Source organism: Pseudophryne corroboree, chromosome 5 (assembly GCF_028390025.1).
Source record: "Pseudophryne corroboree isolate aPseCor3 chromosome 5, aPseCor3.hap2, whole genome shotgun sequence".
NCBI classification, from domain to species: Eukaryota; Metazoa; Chordata; class Amphibia; order Anura; family Myobatrachidae; genus Pseudophryne; species Pseudophryne corroboree.
Genome location: NC_086448.1, coordinates 393,673,798 through 393,694,807, shown reverse-complemented (window position 1 = coordinate 393,694,807; position 21,010 = coordinate 393,673,798). Strand labels below are relative to the sequence as shown.

At 50.3% G+C, this 21,010-nt stretch overlaps 36 non-coding genes across 36 annotated transcripts; all 36 read right to left on the bottom strand.

Annotated features, from left to right (window-relative positions):
- Window positions 1–507: 507 nt before the first annotated feature.
- On the bottom strand, window positions 508–670 carry LOC134931176 (U1 spliceosomal RNA). The gene has a single exon (XR_010179020.1). It is a non-coding gene; the product is annotated as a U1 spliceosomal RNA (small nuclear RNA).
- Window positions 671–822: 152 nt separating this feature from the next.
- On the bottom strand, window positions 823–986 carry LOC134930956 (U1 spliceosomal RNA). The gene has a single exon (XR_010178852.1). It is a non-coding gene; the product is annotated as a U1 spliceosomal RNA (small nuclear RNA).
- A 671-nt stretch (window positions 987–1,657) lies between these two features.
- LOC134931109 (U1 spliceosomal RNA) lies at window positions 1,658–1,820 on the bottom strand. Its single transcript, XR_010178976.1, has one exon. It is a non-coding gene; the product is annotated as a U1 spliceosomal RNA (small nuclear RNA).
- A 153-nt stretch (window positions 1,821–1,973) lies between these two features.
- Window positions 1,974–2,135, bottom strand: LOC134930990 (U1 spliceosomal RNA). The gene has a single exon (XR_010178881.1). It is a non-coding gene; the product is annotated as a U1 spliceosomal RNA (small nuclear RNA).
- A 671-nt stretch (window positions 2,136–2,806) lies between these two features.
- Window positions 2,807–2,969, bottom strand: LOC134931042 (U1 spliceosomal RNA). Its single transcript, XR_010178918.1, has one exon. It is a non-coding gene; the product is annotated as a U1 spliceosomal RNA (small nuclear RNA).
- A 152-nt stretch (window positions 2,970–3,121) lies between these two features.
- LOC134930842 (U1 spliceosomal RNA) lies at window positions 3,122–3,285 on the bottom strand. Its single transcript, XR_010178750.1, has one exon. It is a non-coding gene; the product is annotated as a U1 spliceosomal RNA (small nuclear RNA).
- Window positions 3,286–3,955: 670 nt separating this feature from the next.
- LOC134931046 (U1 spliceosomal RNA) lies at window positions 3,956–4,118 on the bottom strand. The gene has a single exon (XR_010178922.1). It is a non-coding gene; the product is annotated as a U1 spliceosomal RNA (small nuclear RNA).
- Window positions 4,119–4,270: 152 nt separating this feature from the next.
- On the bottom strand, window positions 4,271–4,434 carry LOC134930843 (U1 spliceosomal RNA). Its single transcript, XR_010178751.1, has one exon. It is a non-coding gene; the product is annotated as a U1 spliceosomal RNA (small nuclear RNA).
- A 671-nt stretch (window positions 4,435–5,105) lies between these two features.
- Window positions 5,106–5,268, bottom strand: LOC134931175 (U1 spliceosomal RNA). The gene has a single exon (XR_010179019.1). It is a non-coding gene; the product is annotated as a U1 spliceosomal RNA (small nuclear RNA).
- A 152-nt stretch (window positions 5,269–5,420) lies between these two features.
- LOC134930955 (U1 spliceosomal RNA) lies at window positions 5,421–5,584 on the bottom strand. The gene has a single exon (XR_010178851.1). It is a non-coding gene; the product is annotated as a U1 spliceosomal RNA (small nuclear RNA).
- A 671-nt stretch (window positions 5,585–6,255) lies between these two features.
- On the bottom strand, window positions 6,256–6,418 carry LOC134931108 (U1 spliceosomal RNA). The gene has a single exon (XR_010178975.1). It is a non-coding gene; the product is annotated as a U1 spliceosomal RNA (small nuclear RNA).
- Window positions 6,419–6,571: 153 nt separating this feature from the next.
- LOC134930989 (U1 spliceosomal RNA) lies at window positions 6,572–6,733 on the bottom strand. Its single transcript, XR_010178880.1, has one exon. It is a non-coding gene; the product is annotated as a U1 spliceosomal RNA (small nuclear RNA).
- Window positions 6,734–7,404: 671 nt separating this feature from the next.
- On the bottom strand, window positions 7,405–7,567 carry LOC134931041 (U1 spliceosomal RNA). The gene has a single exon (XR_010178917.1). It is a non-coding gene; the product is annotated as a U1 spliceosomal RNA (small nuclear RNA).
- Window positions 7,568–7,719: 152 nt separating this feature from the next.
- Window positions 7,720–7,883, bottom strand: LOC134930841 (U1 spliceosomal RNA). Its single transcript, XR_010178749.1, has one exon. It is a non-coding gene; the product is annotated as a U1 spliceosomal RNA (small nuclear RNA).
- Window positions 7,884–8,554: 671 nt separating this feature from the next.
- On the bottom strand, window positions 8,555–8,717 carry LOC134931039 (U1 spliceosomal RNA). Its single transcript, XR_010178916.1, has one exon. It is a non-coding gene; the product is annotated as a U1 spliceosomal RNA (small nuclear RNA).
- A 152-nt stretch (window positions 8,718–8,869) lies between these two features.
- LOC134930840 (U1 spliceosomal RNA) lies at window positions 8,870–9,033 on the bottom strand. The gene has a single exon (XR_010178748.1). It is a non-coding gene; the product is annotated as a U1 spliceosomal RNA (small nuclear RNA).
- Window positions 9,034–9,704: 671 nt separating this feature from the next.
- On the bottom strand, window positions 9,705–9,867 carry LOC134931140 (U1 spliceosomal RNA). The gene has a single exon (XR_010178993.1). It is a non-coding gene; the product is annotated as a U1 spliceosomal RNA (small nuclear RNA).
- A 153-nt stretch (window positions 9,868–10,020) lies between these two features.
- Window positions 10,021–10,182, bottom strand: LOC134930987 (U1 spliceosomal RNA). Its single transcript, XR_010178878.1, has one exon. It is a non-coding gene; the product is annotated as a U1 spliceosomal RNA (small nuclear RNA).
- Window positions 10,183–10,853: 671 nt separating this feature from the next.
- Window positions 10,854–11,016, bottom strand: LOC134931038 (U1 spliceosomal RNA). Its single transcript, XR_010178915.1, has one exon. It is a non-coding gene; the product is annotated as a U1 spliceosomal RNA (small nuclear RNA).
- A 153-nt stretch (window positions 11,017–11,169) lies between these two features.
- On the bottom strand, window positions 11,170–11,331 carry LOC134930977 (U1 spliceosomal RNA). The gene has a single exon (XR_010178870.1). It is a non-coding gene; the product is annotated as a U1 spliceosomal RNA (small nuclear RNA).
- Window positions 11,332–12,002: 671 nt separating this feature from the next.
- On the bottom strand, window positions 12,003–12,165 carry LOC134931037 (U1 spliceosomal RNA). The gene has a single exon (XR_010178914.1). It is a non-coding gene; the product is annotated as a U1 spliceosomal RNA (small nuclear RNA).
- Window positions 12,166–12,317: 152 nt separating this feature from the next.
- On the bottom strand, window positions 12,318–12,481 carry LOC134930838 (U1 spliceosomal RNA). Its single transcript, XR_010178747.1, has one exon. It is a non-coding gene; the product is annotated as a U1 spliceosomal RNA (small nuclear RNA).
- Window positions 12,482–13,152: 671 nt separating this feature from the next.
- Window positions 13,153–13,315, bottom strand: LOC134931036 (U1 spliceosomal RNA). Its single transcript, XR_010178913.1, has one exon. It is a non-coding gene; the product is annotated as a U1 spliceosomal RNA (small nuclear RNA).
- A 152-nt stretch (window positions 13,316–13,467) lies between these two features.
- Window positions 13,468–13,631, bottom strand: LOC134930837 (U1 spliceosomal RNA). The gene has a single exon (XR_010178746.1). It is a non-coding gene; the product is annotated as a U1 spliceosomal RNA (small nuclear RNA).
- A 671-nt stretch (window positions 13,632–14,302) lies between these two features.
- LOC134931139 (U1 spliceosomal RNA) lies at window positions 14,303–14,465 on the bottom strand. The gene has a single exon (XR_010178992.1). It is a non-coding gene; the product is annotated as a U1 spliceosomal RNA (small nuclear RNA).
- A 153-nt stretch (window positions 14,466–14,618) lies between these two features.
- LOC134930985 (U1 spliceosomal RNA) lies at window positions 14,619–14,780 on the bottom strand. Its single transcript, XR_010178876.1, has one exon. It is a non-coding gene; the product is annotated as a U1 spliceosomal RNA (small nuclear RNA).
- Window positions 14,781–15,451: 671 nt separating this feature from the next.
- On the bottom strand, window positions 15,452–15,614 carry LOC134931034 (U1 spliceosomal RNA). Its single transcript, XR_010178912.1, has one exon. It is a non-coding gene; the product is annotated as a U1 spliceosomal RNA (small nuclear RNA).
- Window positions 15,615–15,767: 153 nt separating this feature from the next.
- Window positions 15,768–15,929, bottom strand: LOC134930976 (U1 spliceosomal RNA). Its single transcript, XR_010178869.1, has one exon. It is a non-coding gene; the product is annotated as a U1 spliceosomal RNA (small nuclear RNA).
- Window positions 15,930–16,599: 670 nt separating this feature from the next.
- Window positions 16,600–16,762, bottom strand: LOC134931032 (U1 spliceosomal RNA). The gene has a single exon (XR_010178910.1). It is a non-coding gene; the product is annotated as a U1 spliceosomal RNA (small nuclear RNA).
- A 152-nt stretch (window positions 16,763–16,914) lies between these two features.
- On the bottom strand, window positions 16,915–17,078 carry LOC134930836 (U1 spliceosomal RNA). Its single transcript, XR_010178745.1, has one exon. It is a non-coding gene; the product is annotated as a U1 spliceosomal RNA (small nuclear RNA).
- A 671-nt stretch (window positions 17,079–17,749) lies between these two features.
- Window positions 17,750–17,912, bottom strand: LOC134931163 (U1 spliceosomal RNA). Its single transcript, XR_010179012.1, has one exon. It is a non-coding gene; the product is annotated as a U1 spliceosomal RNA (small nuclear RNA).
- Window positions 17,913–18,064: 152 nt separating this feature from the next.
- LOC134930835 (U1 spliceosomal RNA) lies at window positions 18,065–18,228 on the bottom strand. The gene has a single exon (XR_010178744.1). It is a non-coding gene; the product is annotated as a U1 spliceosomal RNA (small nuclear RNA).
- Window positions 18,229–18,899: 671 nt separating this feature from the next.
- LOC134931138 (U1 spliceosomal RNA) lies at window positions 18,900–19,062 on the bottom strand. Its single transcript, XR_010178991.1, has one exon. It is a non-coding gene; the product is annotated as a U1 spliceosomal RNA (small nuclear RNA).
- Window positions 19,063–19,215: 153 nt separating this feature from the next.
- On the bottom strand, window positions 19,216–19,377 carry LOC134930984 (U1 spliceosomal RNA). The gene has a single exon (XR_010178875.1). It is a non-coding gene; the product is annotated as a U1 spliceosomal RNA (small nuclear RNA).
- Window positions 19,378–20,048: 671 nt separating this feature from the next.
- Window positions 20,049–20,211, bottom strand: LOC134930996 (U1 spliceosomal RNA). Its single transcript, XR_010178886.1, has one exon. It is a non-coding gene; the product is annotated as a U1 spliceosomal RNA (small nuclear RNA).
- A 153-nt stretch (window positions 20,212–20,364) lies between these two features.
- LOC134930975 (U1 spliceosomal RNA) lies at window positions 20,365–20,526 on the bottom strand. The gene has a single exon (XR_010178868.1). It is a non-coding gene; the product is annotated as a U1 spliceosomal RNA (small nuclear RNA).
- Window positions 20,527–21,010: the final 484 nt, after the last annotated feature.

Genomic DNA, 21,010 nt, shown 5'->3' with positions numbered 1-21,010 from the left:
AAGCACCCACAAACAACAAACCAAATGCAACAACTAGTGCAAGCATTCCTGGGGAAAGCCCTGCAGCAGATGGATTTGCATATGGTGATGTCATCCAAGCAGTGAGTCAAAGTTGGCTTCAACCCTCGTCTGCATATGAAAAGAGAAAAGGGGCGTGCAGGGCATGGCGGCCTTTTGCGGCGCTTGGATGACCCCTAGTTCGCATTAAACACCTCCACCCTCCTTCGGTGTGGGGCTCATGTTGGCTATGCCCCAGCCCCTGAAGCATTCAAGCTGATTTCTTGCAGCAGCTGGGCACTGTAACAGCTCCAGAGCTGCTCTGTAAGGCAAGTAAAAGGGTGTGGGCCCTGCAGCACTACCTGTAGTTCGCATTGTGCGTTGGAATGCACAAATTAAACAGACGGGAGAAGTCAGGATAGTGCGCAAGGGCATAGAAGGGAGCGGCTCAAGAAAAGAGAAGTGGAAACAGACAGCAAACTAGGCTGGAGAGAGACCTGAGACAAAGAGATCTGAATTATACGAGAGCCGACCAGGGGAAACACAAATTATGCAGTCAAGTGTCCAACATTTGGAAAAACCGCAGGAGCAGCACACCCAGAGTGCAATGGGTGAGCCTTGCCCTGGGAGAAGCACCTTCATGATCATAGTATCTCACCTGGCAGGTAAGTAGGAGTTGGGCTAGAGCTGGGGAGGGTCGCTGCTCGGGCACCCCCCTGTCAAGTGAAGGAGATCCAACTGAGGCAGCACAAGGGAACTCTCGAAAGAAGAACAAGGCTAGAGGAAGATCTGAGACAAAGAAATCTGACTTTTAGCAGAGCTGACCAGAGGAAAGCACAAACACAGTCCTCCACTACCACAAATAATGCAGTCGAGTTTCCCACATTTGGGGAAATCATAGGGGTCAGCATACCCAGAATGCAATGAATGAACGTCACCCTGGGAGATCAATCTTCATGACCATGGTATCTCCTATGCAAAATAAGTATGATTTGGGATAGGGCTGGGGAGGGCCGCTGCTCAGGCACATCTCTGTCAAGTAAAGGAGATTCAACTGAGGCAGCACAAGGGAACTCTCATCTGGGGACAACAACTGCAGGGAGAACACATATTTTCAGATGAACATGGGAGGGCAGAAGGCTGCCTAATACTGAAGCACCCCCAAACAACAAACCAAATGAAACAACTAGTACAAGCATTCCTGGGGGAAGGTCTGCAGAAGACGGATTTGCATACGGTGATGTCATCCAAGCAGTGGGCCAAAGTTGGCTGGAACCCTCATCTGCATATGAAAAGAGAAAAGGGGTATGCAGGGCATGGCGGCCTTTTGCGGCACTTGGATGACCCCTAGTTCGCATTAAACACCTCCACCCTCCTTCGGTGTGGGGCTCATGTTGGCTATACCCCAGCCCCTGAAGCATTGAAGCTGATTTCTTGCAGCAGCTGGGCACTGTAACAGCTCCAGAGCTGCTCTGTAAGGCAAGTAAAAGGGTGTGGGCCCTGCAGCACTACCTGTAGTTCGCATTGTGCGTTGGAAGGCACAAATTAAGCAGACGGGAGAAGTCAGGATAGTGCGCAAGGGCATAGAAGGGAGCGGCTCAAGAAAAGAGAAGTGGAAACAGACAGCAAACTAGACTGGAGAGAGACCTGAGACAAAGAGATCTGAATTATACGAGAGCCGACCAGGGGAAACACAAAATATGCAGTCAAGTTTCCCACATTTGGGGAAATCACAGGAGCAGCACACCCAGAGTGCAATGGGTGAGCCTTGCCCTGGGAGAAGCACCTTCATGATCATAGTATCTCACCTGGCAGGTAAGTAGGAGTTGGGCTAGAGCTGGGGAGGGTCGCTGCTCGGGCACCCCCCTGTCAAGTGAAGGAGATCCAACTGAGGCAGCACAAGGAAACTCTCGAAAGAAGAACAAGGCTAGAGGAAGATCTGAGACAAAGAAATCTGACTTTTACCAGAGCTGACCAGAGGAAAGAACAAACACAGTCCCCACTACCACAAATAATGCAGTCGAGTTTCCCACATTTGGGGAAATTATACGGGTCAGCATACCCAGAATGCAATGAATGAACCTCACCCTGGGAGAACAATCTTTATGACCATGGTATCTCCTATGCAAAATAAGTATGATTTGGGATAGGGCTGGGGAGGGCCGCTGCTCAGGCACATCTCTGTCAAGTAAAGGAGATTCAACTGAGGCAGCACAAGGGAACTCTCATCTGGGGACAACAACTTCAGGGAGAACACATATTTTCAGATGAACATGGGAGGGCAGAAGGCTGCCTAATACTGAAGCACCCCCAAACAACAAACCAAATGCAACAACTAGTGCAAGCATTCCTGGGGGAAGGCCTGCAGCAGATGGATTTGCATATGGTGATGTCATCCAAGCAGTGAGTCAAAGTTGGCTTCAACCCTCGTCTGCATATGAAAAGAGAAAAGGGGCGTGCAGGGCATGGCGGCCTTTTGCGGCGCTTGGATGACCCCTAGTTTGCATTAAACACCTCCACCCTCCTTCGGTGTGGGGCTCATGTTGGCTATGCCCCAGCCCCTGAAGCATTCAAGCTGATTTCTTGCAGCAGCTGGGCACTGTAACAGCTCCAGAGCTGCTCTGTAAGGCAAGTAAAAGGGTGTGGGCCCTGCAGCACTACCTGTAGTTCGCATTGTGCGTTGGAAGGCACAAATTAAGCAGACAGGAGAAGTCAGGATAATGCGCAAGGGCATAGAAGGGAGCGGCTCAAGAAAAGAGAAGTGGAAACAGACAGCAAACTAGGCTGGAGAGAGACCTGAGACAAAGAGATCTGAATTATACGAGAGCCGACCAGGGGAAACACAAATTATGCAGTCAAGTTTCCCACATTTGGGGAAATCACAGGAGCAGCACACCCAGAGTGCAATGGGTGAGCCTTGCCCTGGGAGAAGCACCTTCATGATCATAGTATCTCACCTGGCAGGTAAGTAGGAGCTGGGCCAGAGCTGGGGAGGGTCGCTGCTCGGGCACCCCCCTGTCAAGTGAAGGAGATCCAACTGAGGCAGCACAAGGAAACTATCGAAAGAAGAACAAAGCTAGAGGAAGATCTGAGACAAATAAATCTGACTTTTACCAGAGCTGACCAGAGGAAAGCACAAACACAGTCCCCCACTACCACAAATAATGCAGTCGAGTTTCCCACATTTGGGGAAATCATAGGGGTCAGCATACCCAGAATGCAATGAATGAACCTCACCCTGGGAGAACAATCTTCATGACCATGGTATCTCCTATGCAAAATAAGTATGATTTGGGATAGGGCTGGGGAGGGCCGCTGCTCAGGCACATCTCTGTCAAGTAAAGGAGATTCAACTGAGGCAGCACAAGGGAACTCTCATCTGGGGACAACAACTCCAGGGAGAACACATATTTTCAGATGAACATGGGAGGGCAGAAGGCTGCCTAATACTGAAGCACCCCCAAACAACAAACCAAATGCAACAACTAGTGCAAGCATTCCTGGGGGAAGGCCTGCAGCAGATGGATTTGCATATGGTGATGTCATCCAAGCAGTGGGTCAAAGTTGGCTTCAACCCTCGTCTGCATATGAAAAGAGAAAAGGGGCGTACAGGGCATGGCAGCCTTTTGCAGCGCTTGGATGACCCCTAGTTCGCATTAAACACCTCCACCCTCCTTCGGTGTGGGGCTCATGTTGGCTATGCCCCAGCCCCTGAAGCATTCAAGCTGATTTCTTGCAGCAGCTGGGCACTGTAACAGTTCCAGAGCTGCTCTGTAAGGCAAATTAAAGGGTGTGGGACCTGCAGCACTACCTGTAGTTCGCATTGTGCGTTGGAAGACACAAAGTAAGCAGACGGGAGAAGTCAGGATAGTGCGCAAGGGCATAGAAGGGAACGGCTCAAAAAAGAGAAGTGGAAACAGACAGCAAACTAGGCTGGAGAGAGACCTGAGACAAAGAGATCTGAATTATACGAGAGCCGACCAGAGGAAACACAAATTATGCAGTCAAGTGTCCCACATTTGGGGAAATCACAGGAGCAGCACACCCAGAGTGCAATGGGTGAGCCTTGCCCTGGGAGAAGCACCTTCCTGATCATAGTATCTCACCTGGCAGGTAAGTAGGAGTGGGGCTAGAGCTGGGGAGGGTCGCTGCTCGGGCACCCGCCTGTCAAGTGAAGGAGATCCAACTGAGGCAGCACAAGGGAACTCTCGAAAGAAGAACAAGGCTAGAGGAAGATCTGAGATAAAGAAATCTGACTTTTACCAGAGCTGACCAGAGGAAAGCACAAACACAGTCCCCCACTACCACAAATAATGCAGTCGAGTTTCCCACATTTGGGGAAATCACAGGGATCAGCATACCCAGAATGCAATGAATGAACCTCACCCTGGGAGAACAATCTTCATGACCATGGTATCTCCTATGCAAAATAAGTATGATTTGGGATAGGGCTGGGGAGGGCCACTGCTCAGGCACATCTCTGTCAAGTAAAGGAGATTCAACTGAGGCAGCACAAGGGAACTCTCATCTGGGGACAACAACTGCAGGGAGAACACATATTTTCAGATGAACATGGGAGGGCAGAAGGCTGCCTAATACTGAAGCACCCCCAAACAACAAACCAAATGCAACAACTAGTGCAAGCATTCCTGGGGAAAGCCCTGCAGCAGATGGATTTGCATATGGTGATGTCATCCAAGCAGTGAGTCAAAGTTGGCTTCAACCCTCGTCTGCATATGAAAAGAGAAAAGGGGCGTGCAGGGCATGGCGGCCTTTTGCGGCGCTTGGATGACCCCTAGTTCGCATTAAACACCTCCACCCTCCTTCGGTGTGGGGCTCATGTTGGCTATGCCCCAGCCCCTGAAGCATTCAAGCTGATTTCTTGCAGCAGCTGGGCACTGTAACAGCTCCAGAGCTGCTCTGTAAGGCAAGTAAAAGGGTGTGGGCCCTGCAGCACTACCTGTAGTTCGCATTGTGCGTTGGAATGCACAAATTAAACAGACGGGAGAAGTCAGGATAGTGCGCAAGGGCATAGAAGGGAGCGGCTCAAGAAAAGAGAAGTGGAAACAGACAGCAAACTAGGCTGGAGAGAGACCTGAGACAAAGAGATCTGAATTATACGAGAGCCGACCAGGGGAAACACAAATTATGCAGTCAAGTGTCCAACATTTGGAAAAACCGCAGGAGCAGCACACCCAGAGTGCAATGGGTGAGCCTTGCCCTGGGAGAAGCACCTTCATGATCATAGTATCTCACCTGGCAGGTAAGTAGGAGTTGGGCTAGAGCTGGGGAGGGTCGCTGCTCGGGCACCCCCCTGTCAAGTGAAGGAGATCCAACTGAGGCAGCACAAGGGAACTCTCGAAAGAAGAACAAGGCTAGAGGAAGATCTGAGACAAAGAAATCTGACTTTTACCAGAGCTGACCAGAGGAAAGCACAAACACAGTCCTCCACTACCACAAATAATGCAGTCGAGTTTCCCACATTTGGGGAAATCATAGGGGTCAGCATACCCAGAATGCAATGAATGAACGTCACCCTGGGAGATCAATCTTCATGACCATGGTATCTCCTATGCAAAATAAGTATGATTTGGGATAGGGCTGGGGAGGGCCGCTGCTCAGGCACATCTCTGTCAAGTAAAGGAGATTCAACTGAGGCAGCACAAGGGAACTCTCATCTGGGGACAACAACTGCAGGGAGAACACATATTTTCAGATGAACATGGGAGGGCAGAAGGCTGCCTAATACTGAAGCACCCCCAAACAACAAACCAAATGAAACAACTAGTACAAGCATTCCTGGGGGAAGGTCTGCAGAAGACGGATTTGCATACGGTGATGTCATCCAAGCAGTGGGCCAAAGTTGGCTGGAACCCTCATCTGCATATGAAAAGAGAAAAGGGGTATGCAGGGCATGGCGGCCTTTTGCGGCACTTGGATGACCCCTAGTTCGCATTAAACACCTCCACCCTCCTTCGGTGTGGGGCTCATGTTGGCTATACCCCAGCCCCTGAAGCATTGAAGCTGATTTCTTGCAGCAGCTGGGCACTGTAACAGCTCCAGAGCTGCTCTGTAAGGCAAGTAAAAGGGTGTGGGCCCTGCAGCACTACCTGTAGTTCGCATTGTGCGTTGGAAGGCACAAATTAAGCAGACGGGAGAAGTCAGGATAGTGCGCAAGGGCATAGAAGGGAGCGGCTCAAGAAAAGAGAAGTGGAAACAGACAGCAAACTAGACTGGAGAGAGACCTGAGACAAAGAGATCTGAATTATACGAGAGCCGACCAGGGGAAACACAAAATATGCAGTCAAGTTTCCCACATTTGGGGAAATCACAGGAGCAGCACACCCAGAGTGCAATGGGTGAGCCTTGCCCTGGGAGAAGCACCTTCATGATCATAGTATCTCACCTGGCAGGTAAGTAGGAGTTGGGCTAGAGCTGGGGAGGGTCGCTGCTCGGGCACCCCCCTGTCAAGTGAAGGAGATCCAACTGAGGCAGCACAAGGAAACTCTCGAAAGAAGAACAAGGCTAGAGGAAGATCTGAGACAAAGAAATCTGACTTTTACCAGAGCTGACCAGAGGAAAGAACAAACACAGTCCCCACTACCACAAATAATGCAGTCGAGTTTCCCACATTTGGGGAAATTATACGGGTCAGCATACCCAGAATGCAATGAATGAACCTCACCCTGGGAGAACAATCTTTATGACCATGGTATCTCCTATGCAAAATAAGTATGATTTGGGATAGGGCTGGGGAGGGCCGCTGCTCAGGCACATCTCTGTCAAGTAAAGGAGATTCAACTGAGGCAGCACAAGGGAACTCTCATCTGGGGACAACAACTTCAGGGAGAACACATATTTTCAGATGAACATGGGAGGGCAGAAGGCTGCCTAATACTGAAGCACCCCCAAACAACAAACCAAATGCAACAACTAGTGCAAGCATTCCTGGGGGAAGGCCTGCAGCAGATGGATTTGCATATGGTGATGTCATCCAAGCAGTGAGTCAAAGTTGGCTTCAACCCTCGTCTGCATATGAAAAGAGAAAAGGGGCGTGCAGGGCATGGCGGCCTTTTGCGGCGCTTGGATGACCCCTAGTTTGCATTAAACACCTCCACCCTCCTTCGGTGTGGGGCTCATGTTGGCTATGCCCCAGCCCCTGAAGCATTCAAGCTGATTTCTTGCAGCAGCTGGGCACTGTAACAGCTCCAGAGCTGCTCTGTAAGGCAAGTAAAAGGGTGTGGGCCCTGCAGCACTACCTGTAGTTCGCATTGTGCGTTGGAAGGCACAAATTAAGCAGACAGGAGAAGTCAGGATAATGCGCAAGGGCATAGAAGGGAGCGGCTCAAGAAAAGAGAAGTGGAAACAGACAGCAAACTAGGCTGGAGAGAGACCTGAGACAAAGAGATCTGAATTATACGAGAGCCGACCAGGGGAAACACAAATTATGCAGTCAAGTTTCCCACATTTGGGGAAATCACAGGAGCAGCACACCCAGAGTGCAATGGGTGAGCCTTGCCCTGGGAGAAGCACCTTCATGATCATAGTATCTCACCTGGCAGGTAAGTAGGAGCTGGGCCAGAGCTGGGGAGGGTCGCTGCTCGGGCACCCCCCTGTCAAGTGAAGGAGATCCAACTGAGGCAGCACAAGGAAACTATCGAAAGAAGAACAAGGCTAGAGGAAGATCTGAGACAAATAAATCTGACTTTTACCAGAGCTGACCAGAGGAAAGCACAAACACAGTCCCCCACTACCACAAATAATGCAGTCGAGTTTCCCACATTTGGGGAAATCATAGGGGTCAGCATACCCAGAATGCAATGAATGAACCTCACCCTGGGAGAACAATCTTCATGACCATGGTATCTCCTATGCAAAATAAGTATGATTTGGGATAGGGCTGGGGAGGGCCGCTGCTCAGGCACATCTCTGTCAAGTAAAGGAGATTCAACTGAGGCAGCACAAGGGAACTCTCATCTGGGGACAACAACTCCAGGGAGAACACATATTTTCAGATGAACATGGGAGGGCAGAAGGCTGCCTAATACTGAAGCACCCCCAAACAACAAACCAAATGCAACAACTAGTGTAAGCATTCCTGGGGGAAGGCCTGCAGCAGATGGATTTGCATATGGTGATGTCATCCAAGCAGTGAGTCAAAGTTGGCTTCAACCCTCGTCTGCATATGAAAAGAGAAAAGGGGCGTGCAGGGCATGGCGGCCTTTTGCGGCGCTTGGATGACCCCTAGTTTGCATTAAACACCTCCACCCTCCTTCGGTGTGGGGCTCATGTTGGCTATGCCCCAGCCCCTGAAGCATTCAAGCTGATTTCTTGCAGCAGCTGGGCACTGTAACAGCTCCAGAGCTGCTCTGTAAGGCAAGTAAAAGGGTGTGGGCCCTGCAGCACTACCTGTAGTTCGCATTGTGCATTGGAAGGCACAAATTAAGCAGACAGGAGAAGTCAGGATAATGCGCAAGGGCATAGAAGGGAGCGGCTCAAGAAAAGAGAAGTGGAAACAGACAGCAAACTAGGCTGGAGAGAGACCTGAGACAAAGAGATCTGAATTATACGAGAGCCGACCAGGGGAAACACAAATTATGCAGTCAAGTTTCCCACATTTGGGGAAATCACAGGAGCAGCACACCCAGAGTGCAATGGGTGAGCCTTGCCCTGGGAGAAGCACCTTCATGATCATAGTATCTCACCTGGCAGGTAAGTAGGAGTTGGGCCAGAGCTGGGGAGGGTCGCTGCTCGGGCACCCCCCTGTCAAGTGAAGGAGATCCAACTGAGGCAGCACAAGGAAACTCTCGAAAGAAGAACAAAGCTAGAGGAAGATCTGAGACAAATAAATCTGACTTTTACCAGAGCTGACCAGAGGAAAGCACAAACACAGTCCCCCACTACCACAAATAATGCAGTCGAGTTTCCCACATTTGGGGAAATCATAGGGGTCAGCATACCCAGAATGCAATGAATGAACCTCACCCTGGGAGAACAATCTTCATGACCATGGTATCTCCTATGCAAAATAAGTATGATTTGGGATAGGGCTGGGCAGGGCCACTGCTCAGGCACATCTCTGTCAAGTAAAGGAGATTCAACTGAGGCAGCACAAGGGAACTCTCATCTGTGGACAACAACTGCAGGGAGAACACATATTTTCAGATGAACATGGTAGGGCAGAAGGCTGCCTAATACTGAAGCACCCCCAAACAACAAACCAAATGCAACAACTAGTGCAAGCATTCCTGGGGGAAGGCCTGCAGCAGATGGATTTGCATATGGTGATGTCATCCAAGCAGTGGGTCAAAGTTGGCTTCAACCCTCGTCTGCATATGAAAAGAGAAAAGGGGCGTGCAGGGCATGGCGGCCTTTTGCGGCGCTTGGATGACCCTTAGTTCGCATTAAACACCTGCACCCTCCTTCGGTGTGGGGCTCATGTTGGCTATGCCCCAGCCCCTGAAGCATTCAAGCTGATTTCTTGCAGCAGCTGGGCACTGTAACAGCTCCAGAGCTGCTCTGTAAGGCAAGTAAAAGGGCTTGGGCCCTGCAGCACTACCTGTAGTTTGCATTGTGCGTTGGAAGGCACAAAGTAAGCAGACGGGAGAAGTCAGGATAGTGCGCAAGGGCATAGAAGGGAGCGGCTCTAGAAAAGAGAAGTGGAAACAGACAGCAAACTAGGCTGGAGAGAGACCTGAGACAAAGAGATCTGAATTATACGAGAGCCGACCAGGGGAAACACAAATTATGCAGTCAAGTTTCCCACATTTGGGGAAATCACAGGAACAGCACACCCAGACTGCAATGGGTGAGCCTTGCCCTGGGAGAAGCACCTTCCTGATCATAGTATCTCACCTGGCAGGTAAGTAGGAGTTGGGCTAGAGCTGGGGAGGGTCGCTGCTCGGGCACCCCCCTGTCAAGTGAAGGAGATCCAACTGAGGCAGCACAAGGGAACTCTCGAAAGAAGAACAAGGCTAGAGGAAAATCTGAGACAAAGAAATCTGACTTTTACCAGAGCTGACCAGAGGAAAGAACAAACACAATCCCCACTACCACAAATAATGCAGTCGAGTTTCCCACATTTGGGGAAATTATACGGGTCAGCATACCCAGAATGCAATGAATGAACCTCACCCTGGGAGAACAATCTTCATGACCATGGTATCTCCTATGCAAAATAAGTATGATTTGGGATAGGGCTGGGGAGGGCCGCTGCTCAGGCACATCTCTGTCAAGTAAAGGAGATTCAACTGAGGCAGCACAAGGGAACTTTCATCTGGGGACAACAACTTCAGGGAGAACACATATTTTCAGATGAACATGGGAGGGCAGAAGGCTGCCTAATACTGAAGCACCCCCAAACAACAAACCAAATGCAACAACTAGTGCAAGCATTCCTGGGGGAAGGCCTGCAGCAGATGGATTTGCATATGGTGATGTCATCCAAGCAGTGAGTCAAAGTTGGCTTCAACCCTCGTCTGCATATGAAAAGAGAAAGGGGGCGTGCAGGGCATGGCGGCCTTTTGCGGCGCTTGGATGACCCCTAGTTTGCATTAAACACCTCCACCCTCCTTCGGTGTGGGGCTCATGTTGGCTATGCCCCAGCCCCTGAAGCATTCAAGCTGATTTCTTGCAGCAGCTGGGCACTGTAACAGCTCCAGAGCTGCTCTGTAAGGCAAGTAAAAGGGTGTGGGCCCTGCAGCACTACCTGTAGTTCGCATTGTGCGTTGGAAGGCACAAATTAAGCAGACAGGAGAAGTCAGGATAATGCGCAAGGGCATAGAAGGGAGCGGCTCAAGAAAAGAGAAGTGGAAACAGACAGCAAACTAGGCTGGAGAGAGACCTGAGACAAAGAGATCTGAATTATACGAGAGCCGACCAGGGGAAACACAAATTATGCAGTCAAGTTTCCCACATTTGGGGAAATCACAGGAGCAGCACACCCAGAGTGCAATGGGTGAGCCTTGCCCTGGGAGAAGCACCTTCATGATCATAGTATCTCACCTGGCAGGTAAGTAGGAGTTGGGCCAGAGCTGGGGAGGGTCGCTGCTCGGGCACCCCCCTGTCAAGTGAAGGAGATCCAACTGAGGCAGCACAAGGAAACTCTCGAAAGAAGAACAAGGCTAGAGGAAGATCTGAGACAAAGAAATCTGACTTTTACCAGAGCTGACCAGAGGAAAGAACAAACACAGTCCCCACTAGCACAAATAATGCAGTCGAGTTTCCCACATTTGGGGAAATCATACGGGTCAGCATACCCAGAATGCAATGAATGAACCTCACCCTGGGAGAACAATCTTCATGACCATGGTATCTCCTATGCAAAATAAGTATGATTTGGGATAGGGCTGGGGAGGGCCGCTGCTCAGGCACATCTCTGTCAAGTAAAGGAGATTCAACTGAGGCAGCAAAAGGGAACTCTCATCTGGGGACAACAACTTCAGGGAGAACACATATTTTCAGATGAACATGGGAGGGCAGAAGGCTGCCTAATACTGAAGCACCCCCAAACAACAAACCAAATGCAACAACTAGTGCAAGCATTCCTGGGGGAAGGCCTGCAGCAGATGGATTTGCATATGGTGATGTCATCCAAGCAGTGAGTCAAAGTTGGCTTCAACCCTCGTCTGCATATGAAAAGAGAAAAGGGGCGTGCAGGGCATGGCGGCCTTTTGCGGCGCTTGGATGACCCCTAGTTTGCATTAAACACCTCCACCCTCCTTCGGTGTGGGGCTCATGTTGGCTATGCCCCAGCCCCTGAAGCATTCAAGCTGATTTCTTGCAGCAGCTGGGCACTGTAACAGCTCCAGAGCTGCTCTGTAAGGCAAGTAAAAGGGTGTGGGCCCTGCAGCACTACCTGTAGTTCGCATTGTGCGTTGGAAGGCACAAATTAAGCAGACAGGAGAAGTCAGGATAATGCGCAAGGGCATAGAAGGGAGCGGCTCAAGAAAAGAGAAGTGGAAACAGACAGCAAACTAGGCTGGAGAGAGACCTGAGACAAAGAGATCTGAATTATACGAGAGCCGACCAGGGGAAACACAAATTATGCAGTCAAGTTTCCCACATTTGGGGAAATCACAGGAGCAGCACACCCAGAGTGCAATGGGTGAGCCTTGCCCTGGGAGAAGCACCTTCATGATCATAGTATCTCACCTGGCAGGTAAGTAGGAGCTGGGCCAGAGCTGGGGAGGGTCGCTGCTCGGGCACCCCCCTGTCAAGTGAAGGAGATCCAACTGAGGCAGCACAAGGAAACTATCGAAAGAAGAACAAGGCTAGAGGAAGATCTGAGACAAATAAATCTGACTTTTACCAGAGCTGACCAGAGGAAAGCACAAACACAGTCCCCCACTACCACAAATAATGCAGTCGAGTTTCCCACATTTGGGGAAATCATAGGGGTCAGCATACCCAGAATGCAATGAATGAACCTCACCCTGGGAGAACAATCTTCATGACCATGGTATCTCCTATGCAAAATAAGTATGATTTGGGATAGGGCTGGGGAGGGCCGCTGCTCAGGCACATCTCTGTCAAGTAAAGGAGATTCAACTGAGGCAGCACAAGGGAACTCTCATCTGGGGACAACAACTCCAGGGAGAACACATATTTTCAGATGAACATGGGAGGGCAGAAGGCTGCCTAATACTGAAGCACCCCCAAACAACAAACCAAATGCAACAACTAGTGTAAGCATTCCTGGGGGAAGGCCTGCAGCAGATGGATTTGCATATGGTGATGTCATCCAAGCAGTGAGTCAAAGTTGGCTTCAACCCTCGTCTGCATATGAAAAGAGAAAAGGGGCGTGCAGGGCATGGCGGCCTTTTGCGGCGCTTGGATGACCCCTAGTTTGCATTAAACACCTCCACCCTCCTTCGGTGTGGGGCTCATGTTGGCTATGCCCCAGCCCCTGAAGCATTCAAGCTGATTTCTTGCAGCAGCTGGGCACTGTAACAGCTCCAGAGCTGCTCTGTAAGGCAAGTAAAAGGGTGTGGGCCCTGCAGCACTACCTGTAGTTCGCATTGTGCATTGGAAGGCACAAATTAAGCAGACAGGAGAAGTCAGGATAATGCGCAAGGGCATAGAAGGGAGCGGCTCAAGAAAAGAGAAGTGGAAACAGACAGCAAACTAGGCTGGAGAGAGACCTGAGACAAAGAGATCTGAATTATACGAGAGCCGACCAGGGGAAACACAAATTATGCAGTCAAGTTTCCCACATTTGGGGAAATCACAGGAGCAGCACACCCAGAGTGCAATGGGTGAGCCTTGCCCTGGGAGAAGCACCTTCATGATCATAGTATCTCACCTGGCAGGTAAGTAGGAGTTGGGCCAGAGCTGGGGAGGGTCGCTGCTCGGGCACCCCCCTGTCAAGTGAAGGAGATCCAACTGAGGCAGCACAAGGAAACTCTCGAAAGAAGAACAAAGCTAGAGGAAGATCTGAGACAAATAAATCTGACTTTTACCAGAGCTGACCAGAGGAAAGCACAAACACAGTCCCCCACTACCACAAATAATGCAGTCGAGTTTCCCACATTTGGGGAAATCATAGGGGTCAGCATACCCAGAATGCAATGAATGAACCTCACCCTGGGAGAACAATCTTCATGACCATGGTATCTCCTATGCAAAATAAGTATGATTTGGGATAGGGCTGGGCAGGGCCACTGCTCAGGCACATCTCTGTCAAGTAAAGGAGATTCAACTGAGGCAGCACAAGGGAACTCTCATCTGTGGACAACAACTGCAGGGAGAACACATATTTTCAGATGAACATGGTAGGGCAGAAGGCTGCCTAATACTGAAGCACCCCCAAACAACAAACCAAATGCAACAACTAGTGCAAGCATTCCTGGGGGAAGGCCTGCAGCAGATGGATTTGCATATGGTGATGTCATCCAAGCAGTGGGTCAAAGTTGGCTTCAACCCTCGTCTGCATATGAAAAGAGAAAAGGGGCGTGCAGGGCATGGCGGCCTTTTGCGGCGCTTGGATGACCCTTAGTTCGCATTAAACACCTGCACCCTCCTTCGGTGTGGGGCTCATGTTGGCTATGCCCCAGCCCCTGAAGCATTCAAGCTGATTTCTTGCAGCAGCTGGGCACTGTAACAGCTCCAGAGCTGCTCTGTAAGGCAAGTAAAAGGGCTTGGGCCCTGCAGCACTACCTGTAGTTTGCATTGTGCGTTGGAAGGCACAAAGTAAGCAGACGGGAGAAGTCAGGATAGTGCGCAAGGGCATAGAAGGGAGCGGCTCAAGAAAAGAGAAGTGGAAACAGACAGCAAACTAGGCTGGAGAGAGACCTGAGACAAAGAGATCTGAATTATACGAGAGCCGACCAGGGGAAACACAAATTATGCAGTCAAGTTTCCCACATTTGGGGAAATCACAGGAACAGCACACCCAGACTGCAATGGGTGAGCCTTGCCCTGGGAGAAGCACCTTCCTGATCATAGTATCTCACCTGGCAGGTAAGTAGGAGTTGGGCTAGAGCTGGGGAGGGTCGCTGCTCGGGCACCCCCCTGTCAAGTGAAGGAGATCCAACTGAGGCAGCACAAGGGAACTCTCGAAAGAAGAACAAGGCTAGAGGAAAATCTGAGACAAAGAAATCTGACTTTTACCAGAGCTGACCAGAGGAAAGAACAAACACAGTCCCCACTACCACAAATAATGCAGTCGAGTTTCCCACATTTGGGGAAATTATACGGGTCAGCATACCCAGAATGCAATGAATGAACCTCACCCTGGGAGAACAATCTTCATGACCATGGTATCTCCTATGCAAAATAAGTATGATTTGGGATAGGGCTGGGGAGGGCCGCTGCTCAGGCACATCTCTGTCAAGTAAAGGAGATTCAACTGAGGCAGCACAAGGGAACTTTCATCTGGGGACAACAACTTCAGGGAGAACACATATTTTCAGATGAACATGGGAGGGCAGAAGGCTGCCTAATACTGAAGCACCCCCAAACAACAAACCAAATGCAACAACTAGTGCAAGCATTCCTGGGGGAAGGCCTGCAGCAGATGGATTTGCATATGGTGATGTCATCCAAGCAGTGAGTCAAAGTTGGCTTCAACCCTCGTCTGCATATGAAAAGAGAAAGGGGGCGTGCAGGGCATGGCGGCCTTTTGCGGCGCTTGGATGACCCCTAGTTTGCATTAAACACCTCCACCCTCCTTCGGTGTGGGGCTCATGTTGGCTATGCCCCAGCCCCTGAAGCATTCAAGCTGATTTCTTGCAGCAGCTGGGCACTGTAACAGCTCCAGAGCTGCTCTGTAAGGCAAGTAAAAGGGTGTGGGCCCTGCAGCACTACCTGTAGTTCGCATTGTGCGTTGGAAGGCACAAATTAAGCAGACAGGAGAAGTCAGGATAATGCGCAAGGGCATAGAAGGGAGCGGCTCAAGAAAAGAGAAGTGGAAACAGACAGCAAACTAGGCTGGAGAGAGACCTGAGACAAAGAGATCTGAATTATACGAGAGCCGACCAGGGGAAACACAAATTATGCAGTCAAGTTTCCCACATTTGGGGAAATCACAGGAGCAGCACACCCAGAGTGCAATGGGTGAGCCTTGCCCTGGGAGAAGCACCTTCATGATCATAGTATCTCACCTGGCAGGTAAGTAGGAGTTGGGCCAGAGCTGGGGAGGGTCGCTGCTCGGGCACCCCCCTGTCAAGTGAAGGAGATCCAACTGAGGCAGCACAAGGAAACTCTCGAAAGAAGAACAAGGCTAGAGGAAGATCTGAGACAAATAAATCTGACTTTTACCAGAGCTGACCAGAGGAAAGAACAAACACAGTCCCCACTAGCACAAATAATGCAGTCGAGTTTCCCACATTTGGGGAAATCATACGGGTCAGCATACCCAGAATGCAATGAATGAACCTCACCCTGGGAGAACAATCTTCATGACCATGGTATCTCCTATGCAAAATAAGTATGATTTGGGATAGGGCTGGGGAGGGCCGCTGCTCAGGCACATCTCTGTCAAGTAAAGGAGATTCAACTGAGGCAGCAAAAGGGAACTCTCATCTGGGGACAACAACTTCAGGGAGAACACATATTTTCAGATGAACATGGGAGGGCAGAAGGCTGCCTAATACTGAAGCACCCCCAAACAACAAACCAAATGCAACAACTAGTGCAAGCATTCCTGGGGGAAGGCCTGCAGCAGATGGATTTGCATATGGTGATGTCATCCAAGCAGTGAGTCAAAGTTGGCTTCAACCCTCGTCTGCATATGAAAAGAGAAAGGGGCGTGCAGGGCATGGCGGCCTTTTGCGGCGCTTGGATGACCCCTAGTTTGCATTAAACACCTCCACCCTCCTTCGGTGTGGGGCTCATGTTGGCTATGCCCCAGCCCCTGAAGCATTCAAGCTGATTTCTTGCAGCAGCTGGGCACTGTAACAGCTCCAGAGCTGCTCTGTAAGGCAAGTAAAAGGGTGTGGGCCCTGCAGCACTACCTGTAGTTCGCATTGTGCGTTGGAAGGCACAAATTAAGCAGACAGGAGAAGTCAGGATAATGCGCAAGGGCATAGAAGGGAGCGGCTCAAGAAAAGAGAAGTGGAAACAGACAGCAAACTAGGCTGGAGAGAGACCTGAGACAAAGAGATCTGAATTATACGAGAGCCGACCAGGGGAAACACAAATTATGCAGTCAAGTTTCCCACATTTGGGGAAATCACAGGAGCAGCACACCCAGAGTGCAATGGGTGAGCCTTGCCCTGGGAGAAGCACCTTCATGATCATAGTATCTCACCTGGCAGGTAAGTAGGAGCTGGGCCAGAGCTGGGGAGGGTCGCTGCTCGGGCACCCCCCTGTCAAGTGAAGGAGATCCAACTGAGGCAGCACAAGGAAACTCTCGAAAGATGAACAAGGCTAGAGGAAGATCTGAGACAAATAAATCTGACTTTTACCAGAGCTGACCAGAGGAAAGCACAAACACAGTCCCCCACTACCACAAATAATGCAGTCGAGTTTCCCACATTTGGGGAAATCATAGGGGTCAGCATACCCAGAATGCAATGAATGAACCTCACCCTGGGAGAACAATCTTCATGACCATGGTATCTCCTATGCAAAATAAGTATGATTTGGGATAGGGCTGGGGAGGGCCGCTGCTCAGGCACATCTCTGTCAAGTAAAGGAGATTCAACTGAGGCAGCACAAGGGAACTCTCATCTGGGGACAACAACTCCAGGGAGAACACATATTTTCAGATGAACATGGGAGGGCAGAAGGCTGCCTAATACTGAAGCACCCCCAAACAACAAACCAAATGCAACAACTAGTGCAAGCATTCCTGGGGGAAGGCCTGCAGCAGATGGATTTGCATATGGTGATGTCATCCAAGCAGTGAGTCAAAGTTGGCTTCAACCCTCGTCTGCATATGAAAAGAGAAAAGGGGCGTGCAGGGCATGGCGGCCTTTTGCGGCGCTTGGATGACCCCTAGTTTGCATTAAACACCTCCACCCTCCTTCGGTGTGGGGCTCATGTTGGCTATGCCCCAGCCCCTGAAGCATTCAAGCTGATTTCTTGCAGCAGCTGGGCACTGTAACAGCTCCAGAGCTGCTCTGTAAGGCAAGTAAAAGGGTGTGGGCCCTGCAGCACTACCTGTAGTTCGCATTGTGCATTGGAAGGCACAAATTAAGCAGACAGGAGAAGTCAGGATAATGCGCAAGGGCATAGAAGGGAGCGGCTCAAGAAAAGAGAAGTGGAAACAGACAGCAAACTAGGCTGGAGAGAGACCTGAGACAAAGAGATCTGAATTATACGAGAGCCGACCAGGGGAAACACAAATTATGCAGTCAAGTTTCCCACATTTGGGGAAATCACAGGAGCAGCACACCCAGAGTGCAATGGGTGAGCCTTGCACTGGGAGAAGCACCTTCATGATCATAGTATCACACCTGGCAGGTAAGTAGGAGTTGGGCCAGAGCTGGGGAGGGTCGCTGCTCGGGCACCCCCCTGTCAAGTGAAGGAGATCCAACTGAGGCAGCACAAGGAAACTCTCGAAAGAAGAACAAAGCTAGAGGAAGATCTGAGACAAATAAATCTGACTTTTACCAGAGCTGACCAGAGGAAAGCACAAACACAGTCCCCCACTACCACAAATAATGCAGTCGAGTTTCCCACATTTGGGGAAATCATAGGGGTCAGCATACCCAGAATGCAATGAATGAACCTCACCCTGGGAGAACAATCTTCATGACCATGGTATCTCCTATGCAAAATAAGTATGATTTGGGATAGGGCTGGGCAGGGCCACTGCTCAGGCACATCTCTGTCAAGTAAAGGAGATTCAACTGAGGCAGCACAAGGGAACTCTCATCTGTGGACAACAACTGCAGGGAGAACACATATTTTCAGATGAACATGGTAGGGCAGAAGGCTGCCTAATACTGAAGCACCCCCAAACAACAAACCAAATGCAACAACTAGTGCAAGCATTCCTGGGGGAAGGCCTGCAGCAGATGGATTTGCATATGGTGATGTCATCCAAGCAGTGGGTCAAAGTTGGCTTCAACCCTCGTCTGCATATGAAAAGAGAAAAGGGGCGTGCAGGGCATGGCGGCCTTTTGCGGCGCTTGGATGACCCTTAGTTCGCATTAAACACCTGCACCCTCCTTCGGTGTGGGGCTCATGTTGGCTATGCCCCAGCCCCTGAAGCATTCAAGCTGATTTCTTGCAGCAGCTGGGCACTGTAACAGCTCCAGAGCTGCTCTGTAAGGCAAGTAAAAGGGCTTGGGCCCTGCAGCACTACCTGTAGTTTGCATTGTGCGTTGGAAGGCACAAAGTAAGCAGACGGGAGAAGTCAGGATAGTGCGCAAGGGCATAGAAGGGAGCGGCTCTAGAAAAGAGAAGTGGAAACAGACAGCAAACTAGGCTGGAGAGAGACCTGAGACAAAGAGATCTGAATTATACGAGAGCCGACCAGGGGAAACACAAATTATGCAGTCAAGTTTCCCACATTTGGGGAAATCACAGGAACAGCACACCCAGACTGCAATGGGTGAGCCTTGCCCTGGGAGAAGCACCTTCCTGATCATAGTATCTCACCTGGCAGGTAAGTAGGAGTTGGGCTAGAGCTGGGGAGGGTCGCTGCTCGGGCACCCCCCTGTCAAGTGAAGGAGATCCAACTGAGGCAGCACAAGGGAACTCTCGAAAGAAGAACAAGGCTAGAGGAAAATCTGAGACAAAGAAATCTGACTTTTACCAGAGCTGACCAGAGGAAAGAACAAACACAGTCCCCACTACCACAAATAATGCAGTCGAGTTTCCCACATTTGGGGAAATTATACGGGTCAGCATACCCAGAATGCAATGAATGAACCTCACCCTGGGAGAACAATCTTCATGACCATGGTATCTCCTATGCAAAATAAGTATGATTTGGGATAGGGCTGGGGAGGGCCGCTGCTCAGGCACATCTCTGTCAAGTAAAGGAGATTCAACTGAGGCAGCACAAGGGAACTTTCATCTGGGGACAACAACTTCAGGGAGAACACATATTTTCAGATGAACATGGGAGGGCAGAAGGCTGCCTAATACTGAAGCACCCCCAAACAACAAACCAAATGCAACAACTAGTGCAAGCATTCCTGGGGGAAGGCCTGCAGCAGATGGATTTGCATATGGTGATGTCATCCAAGCAGTGAGTCAAAGTTGGCTTCAACCCTCGTCTGCATATGAAAAGAGAAAAGGGGCGTGCAGGGCATGGCGGCCTTTTGCGGCGCTTGGATGACCCCTAGTTTGCATTAAACACCTCCACCCTCCTTCGGTGTGGGGCTCATGTTGGCTATGCCCCAGCCCCTGAAGCATTCAAGCTGATTTCTTGCAGCAGCTGGGCACTGTAACAGCTCCAGAGCTGCTCTGTAAGGCAAGTAAAAGGGTGTGGGCCCTGCAGCACTACCTGTAGTTCGCATTGTGCGTTGGAAGGCACAAATTAAGCAGACAGGAGAAGTCAGGATAATGCGCAAGGGCATAGAAGGGAGCGGCTCAAGAAAAGAGAAGTGGAAACAGACAGCAAACTAGGCTGGAGAGAGACCTGAGACAAAGAGATCTGAATTATACGAGAGCCGACCAGGGCAAACACAAATTATGCAGTCAAGTTTCCCACATTTGGGGAAATCACAGGAGCAGCACACCCAGAGTGCAATGGGTGAGCCTTGCCCTGGGAGAAGCACCTTCATGATCATAGTATCTCACCTGGCAGGTAAGTAGGAGTTGGGCCAGAGCTGGGGAGGGTCGCTGCTCGGGCACCCCCCTGTCAAGTGAAGGAGATCCAACTGAGGCAGCACAAGGAAACTCTCGAAAGAAGAACAAGGCTAGAGGAAGATCTGAGACAAAGAAATCTGACTTTTACCAGAGCTGACCAGAGGAAAGAACAAACACAGTCCCCACTAGCACAAATAATGCAGTCGAGTTTCCCACATTTGGGGAAATCATACGGGTCAGCATACCCAGAATGCAATGAATGAACCTCACCCTGGGAGAACAATCTTCATGACCATGGTATCTCCTATGCAAAATAAGTATGATTTGGGATAGGGCTGGGGAGGGCCGCTGCTCAGGCACATCTCTGTCAAGTAAAGGAGATTCAACTGAGGCAGCACAAGGGAACTCTCATCTGGGGACAACAACTTCAGGGAGAACACATATTTTCAGATGAACATGGGAGGGCAGAAGGCTGCCTAATACTGAAGCACCCCCAAACAACAAACCAAATGCAACAACTAGTGCAAGCATTCCTGGGGGAAGGCCTGCAGCAGATGGATTTGCATATGGTGATGTCATCCAAGCAGTGAGTCAAAGTTGGCTTCAACCCTCGTCTGCATATGAAAAGAGAAAAGGGGCATGCAGGGCATGGCGGCCTTTTGCGGCGCTTGGATGACCCCTAGTTTGCATTAAACACCTCCACCCTCCTTCGGTGTGGGGCTCATGTTGGCTATGCCCCAGCCCCTGAAGCATTCAAGCTGATTTCTTTCAGCAGCTGGGCACTGTAACAGCTCCAGAGCTGCTC